The sequence below is a fragment of the Haliaeetus leucocephalus genome, unplaced genomic scaffold (genome assembly GCF_000737465.1).
Source record: "Haliaeetus leucocephalus isolate CR32 unplaced genomic scaffold, Haliaeetus_leucocephalus-4.0 Scaffold140, whole genome shotgun sequence".
NCBI lineage: Eukaryota > Metazoa > Chordata > Aves > Accipitriformes > Accipitridae > Haliaeetus > Haliaeetus leucocephalus.
The window spans coordinates 954,380-960,689 of NW_010972576.1; the positions used below are offsets into that span (position 1 = coordinate 954,380).

Consider the following 6,310-nt stretch of genomic DNA (forward strand, 5'->3'; position numbering starts at 1 on the left):
GGACAATCTTACAAAAAGCCTGATGATGAGCTAGAAGTTATATTTGGAGGTAATAATAACTGCTAATTGTGAGCAAGAGAAGAATATGTCAAGGGAAAAAAACAGCAGAGGGCTAGGTGACTGGCCAGGCAGCACAGGGAAAAGCTGAAAAGCAAGTAGAAAATACACTCAGTGGGGACAGGGAATCCAGAAGCAAGGAAACTTGTCATAGGAACAATGAAAGAGGTGACAGGGAAAGAAGTAGAGGATGAGCAGCAGACACAAAGAACGAACATGCATTAAAACACATTAACAGATTAGCCATCAGCTCTCTTAGCCAAGAAAAATATCCTGAGAAGAGAGAACTAAAAATACCCAAAGACTTCTCTAGGCACACTTTCAGTTGCTATATCTCTGAAGGGATGTAGTAGGGAGGTGGAGAGAGGTTGTTTGTGGTCAAGAATGGGAGCAATGAACTGCATTCAATAATAACTGGAACAAAGTAGATGAGAGAGACCTTGAGGAGGCTGAGAAAAGTCAGAAAAACACTATGAAAGACTGTCCATCCTACTGAAAGCTTTGAAAGCCCAAAGCTTAGTTTTGCTCTAGAATACTCTTAGAATCATCTTTCCTTCATATATATTTAAAAAAAAAAAAAAAAAAGTTGTATAACCAAACATTTTTCATGAGTCTAAAGCCAGACCGTGAAAACCTATTTCAGTTTAAGGATAAAACACACATTGTCTAAACAAAGAACGGAGATTTCTCCCCTTGTTTAGTTTATTCACTGTTATAAAATTTAGAGTACTGTAATGCATCCAAGAAGGGAAAAACAACAACAAAAAAAAAAGGTCTGTTTTCCTCCACAAGGTCCACTGTGCCTGTGAAAACCAGAAGTTGACTCTTCCATTTTACAGCCCTTCTGTCAATACCATGCACCACAGACGTGACCGTTTCTCTCCAAAAAGGAGTGAATGGAATTATGTCATAAGCCTATCAACCTTGTTTTCCAGAGGGGAAATAAGAATGACATAAGGCAGACATCCAGGTGTGGTGAATGTTTCTGAGCTTGCCTGGGGGACCTGATTCCAAGCTCAATTAGATTTGTCAATTAGGCTTGTTTTGCAGTGATGTAATACTGCTCCTGCAGGTCACTTGTTCGACACACCGGAAATATATTCAGAAACAGATCCCTATGGAAAGTGGTCTGGACATGAAACTGAGCCTTTGGTATGGAAGGATATTCACAAAGTTAGAACGTCAAATATATTCATTTAATACTGTTTTCCCAGACTTTCACTATTGAATTAATCTCAGTGAAGCCAAGGAGAAAGAGAACTTTATGTTCACACAAACTTCTTTCAAAGTTGTTGAGATACGACATTAAAGGGCATCACAGATAAATAATGGTGGAGAATTCTGAAAAAAGAAATATGACTGAAAAATTAAATTTTTCAGTAGTCTGATTTACCCTATAAGGTTATCCACAGCAGGATGGAGGCCATTTGGGACCGACTATTCAGAAAAGCTTGTTTCTGTTTCAGCTGCCTACACTATGCATTTACTACATGAATAGTCACAGTTCTGTCAATCTGGCAAGTGATATTAGCAGTACAACCTCTATATTAGTACAAACTGCACAATATACCTTTCAGAATTTACTGCATGACTGAAATATAAAGATGAAAGATCTCAGTTATCTAAATCATGCAACAAATTCAAAATGTATAATCAGAGGTTTTAAGAATGTTCTTGTTACCAGACTGCACAATTAGCATGCTTACAGCTGAAAACACATGTCCTGGAATACAAGACACAAACTAAAAAAACCCAACCTAGCAGTATAGAAGGCTGCTGCTATAACATCAACAAACAAAAGTTAGACTGCAGTTACAGACGACACCGTATAATAATTATACTTAATGTTTACCATCAACTTTTCATGTTCAGATACTTTACAAATAAAATACATAACCAGGTTTCACACCTGAGTGAGGTGAGAAATACTAATATCTCTGTTACGGACAAACCAAACTTTTCTTATTATTATTTATAAAGGTGCAAAGAAACCAAATGTGTTCCTTAGATTCTCACAGGAGTGAGAAATGGACACAATGAGGAGAGGATTTCTTACTTTTCTCTTATTCTCAAGCAGGCACACATACATACAGAATTTGTTCTTAGACAAACAACAGCATGCTAACCAACTCCCAAGTGATGAAGCTGTAAATCTAATTGTTTGTCTTTATTTATTTTTTCTTTTACATTTGTATATAGCTTTACTGGGAAAAAAATAAAAAGCTTCTGTTCCAAGGCAAACAACTCGTGCATAATTTGAAAGAAAAAAAAAATCCCAATTAAGTGTTTTGTGTAAAAAAAAAAAAAAAAATCCAAACTAACTACAGTGAGAATATAAAAGTTTCAATGAAGTGTTCCTTGGGAGAAGTCTCCCTTGGGAAAAGTTTCTCCAGTGCAAGACGGAATTCAGCTTAGAGCCTATTCCCCAAACCTTTAGCATTTTTTTTTAGGAAGTGAAATACCTCACAGAAGAAATGCTAGAAGAGATTTATCTGAGGACAGCCAGCTGCCCAGAGGCTGAAACAGTTCTCAGTGATGTGGATATGTAACAAAACTAAGACTTGTTGCCTAATCTTCTATAGTTCACAGTGTTGAATTGGAAGATCACACCAGCATGTATGTGTGTGTCTTTTTTGTTTGTTTGTTTTAAGGAAACAAAACAAAAGCCTTCAAAAAAACCTTTAATGTCAACTAAGTGCAGAATATGACCAAGTATTACAGAATGGGAAATGCTTTTCCTACGCATCCCACTCTGTATGTTTCTCAACAGATATCCTTAATACATTATAAGCTGTGGCAACAATGGGAAAAAAAAAAATCTTTGGGAATCCACAGATAAATGTAGATGCACGCTACGATCTGAAAAGCTTGACAGTGTCCATTTAAATCTAACTAAGCATTTTATTTTTTGGAGTAATACCTGATTTATAGAAATCATGATCTATTTTCTTAGATTCTTTAAAGCCTGACATTGCAATGAGTATGGCATTCCCAGTTTCACATCTTCTGGCAACTTAGACCCTGAAGATGAACACCTTACACTTGAACTTCACAATGGTAAACACTGCGGGCAATATCCTGCAGCGAAGCACGAGGAAATATCTGAGACATCAGAAGCACAGAAACTGTGTTACATCACATCCCGCTGTTACGGCATGCCAGGATACTTGTTACAAGGAGAAGTAGCATGACCCAAAATTCGTACATAGGTTAAAGGTCTGCAGACAAACACACAGGAAACCACGCAGCTCATCAAGTTCTTCTGCACAATGTCAATAGCTTCCTTACCAACACTCGTCTCCTCAACACCGTCACAACACTTCTCCAGGCTTTTCTCTTCCCTGGAGCCCTTACTCCAGGGCTCTCAAGGTGCTGGCTTCACTGCCAAGACTGAACTTTGGGGCTGTTGCATAAAACAGCTGCTGTTTTAGATGCCATTGGGAACGTCATTTCCAGAAACATTTCCTAACCCTACTATGCATCTGTCAGACTGCTGTTACCTGTAGATTTTTCACAAAGCTGGAAACACTGTAAGAAAATGTACTTTTCAGCCTCTATAGCATCCTGCACTACACTGCTTCTGGGAACTTCTGGGAACAGGGTGATTCCTGCCGGGGCCGCGGAGCGGAGCGAGGCGGCCGGTCCAGCCCACACTCACTAAATTGATGCCTTCCTTATGAAAATGTTAAAATACACACAGAATACCCATAAATAATCCCACAGAATACCTATGAATAACACCTCAGGGGCTGTCGCTTTCTGTTTCTGGTAAATTTCTCCAGCTCTTCCACAAAAGGGAAAAACAGGGAAAAAGGGACCTACTAAAAGAAGATTGATTCAACAGAGTTAGGACTTTATCTATAAAGAGTTATCTATATAGAATTGTAACTACATCTAACTATAGATCTGAGGCCTTGTGTACTGTGCTTTCTGTCACAAGATCACAAAGGGTTTTTTCATGTGGTCTATGGAATTAAAACTAAGCAGCGAACACTACTCCCTGAAGAAAAACAGAATGCAAACAACTTTTAAAATACAGGTGAATCCACCTTGCATCAGCATATTTGGGGCATCTTAGTTGTGGTTGGTTTCAAAGCATTTTATTTGCTCACAAATTGTGGTAGGACAAATTATTCTAGCACACCTGTAAAATCTGCATGGAGCTCACAAGAGTTTTTGAAGTATGTCACTAGGTAAAACCCTAACTGACTTTGGGCATTCCCCTATCTGGCTGAGTTGCAGAAATTCACTTATATCTGGGACCTAACTGTTACCAGCCTGAAGAGTTAAAAAAAAGAGCACTTTTACAGCTTCAGCTGTAGGCCCTGAGATGCAGTAAAAGCAGGTGTTAATTATATCTAAGATACAAAGTTTGCACACACTGAACACAATCTTCAGCAAGGATTATCTCGTTTTATCCTGTTATCTCACGCATAGAGCGACCACACAAATTTGAGTGTGAACAACTCACACCCCTGAGTGTGAAGCCCAGCTTTGTCCTTCTTTAGGGCCTCACTGTGGAAACCATCCTAATGGCAGATATTGGTAAAATTACTCATGGGAGTCCAAAATCCACCCCAGACGGTAAGACCTGACCTAGGGAGAACACACATTTGGCTTATGCTCTTAAAAGAGGCTGAGCACCCATTACGCCCATCACCTTTGATCAGGTATCAGTAATTCACTGGCTAAGATTAATAGAGCCTTTAGGGAAGGTTTAGCAGGAAAATTAACTGGGAAATACTGTTGGAGGATCAGTTTCATTAACATATAGAACTTCTAATTTTTGTTAGAAATCATTGGTACGTGGTACAAACCCAGTGTGCAGCAGTGACATACATTTTCATTTCTGAAGAACTACTATACGCTAAAAAAAAAAGTGAGTGGGCTATTTGCTGAAGAGAAAACCTCAAAGTGATTGCTTTTAAGACTAACGGGAACTACACACAAGTAACTCTTCATGCATCTACTTGTCTCTCATCACAGTAGCATCTAAGTGCCTTGGGAAGAAGCAGCAGCAGCAAGAACTTCTATAAAACATTTCAACGGGCCAAACTTTCCAAACAAATGTTTCTTTCTCCAAACAAAACAAAACGATGGCGGAGAATTGTCAACGCTGATCATATCGCACAGTCTTTTACTGTTGTCTTTCTCTCATGCATGACCTTAAAACACTTAGCATCATGAATTATAATTTTTAATTATTCCCACTATGAAACAAGAAGTACTAAAAAAATCCCGCAGCAAACAGAGTAAATACACGTTTCTCATTATATGAAAGGATGCACATGAATGTTCCTAAAGAATTACGGACCAGAAGAAAAGCATTCGAGTTAATGATGGCCAGTTACTTAGATATATATTTGTAAGTGCTAATTGGGAAGAAGTAACATTTTGTTTGCAGTTGTTTCTGCTCTTTTTGAACTTGAGCATTCCTCAGTTGTAAGCAAGTAAGACCTAACGATTCACACTTAGGAACAAAATATTTTTGTGATTAGAAAAACATAGTGTCTGCATATTTGGCATATACGTTCACCGCATTCTCCTCAATAAATTAAACAAAACCACACAGACATAGCGAACACAACCTTTGGCTGAACTAGTTTTCAGAATATAAAATAACTAATTAATGCAAAAGAGGCTGCTGGAAAACTTGAGCGCTTATTTAACAATAGAGCTGTTGAGAATGGACCACCACTGTTGTTCGTAACGCTTGGGGGGGGGGCATCATCGAGATACACTTGTCTACTGAAATATCAGTGAACCCGGTTCCTGAGGTCAGTTCTGGTTGCTGATAACTTTAATGGATGAAGAATTGTACCTGGCATTAAGGAGGCTGAAGTCCTAAATCAGTTAAGATAAACGTTCTAGAAAAGCCCTCACTCGCCCTGCGAATAACTCAACTCTTCCCACGCAGCTTTCGGAACGGGCTCGGTCAGGCACCGAGCGGGCGGGGGGCACGGCAGCGGCCCCACGGCACACGCCGCGGGAGACCCAACCGCACCACCAACTAGCCGGCTTATGAGATAGGCACGCGTGGGCTCGCAGGGCTGAAAGCCCAGCAGCTAGTTAGCCCCCCGCGCCTCGCCCCCCTCCCCCGCTCGGCCCGCGCACTTATCGCATACATATTCATAGGGCGGCCGGCGACCAGGGCCCGCCCCGGGTCCGCCCCGGTCGGCCCCATCCGAGGGGGTGCCCGGCCGGGGGCGGCAGGTTGAGATGGAGGACGGCGAGAGGGAGCCCGCGGGAGGCG

At 40.4% G+C, this 6,310-nt stretch overlaps 1 protein-coding gene across 1 annotated transcript in view; it reads right to left on the reverse strand.

The window, feature by feature from the left end:
• The window catches only part of TLL1 (tolloid-like 1), a 139,612-nt gene that overhangs the window by 132,619 nt on the left and 683 nt on the right, over nt 1–6,310 (reverse strand). The gene's annotated exons all lie outside the window — the stretch shown is intronic.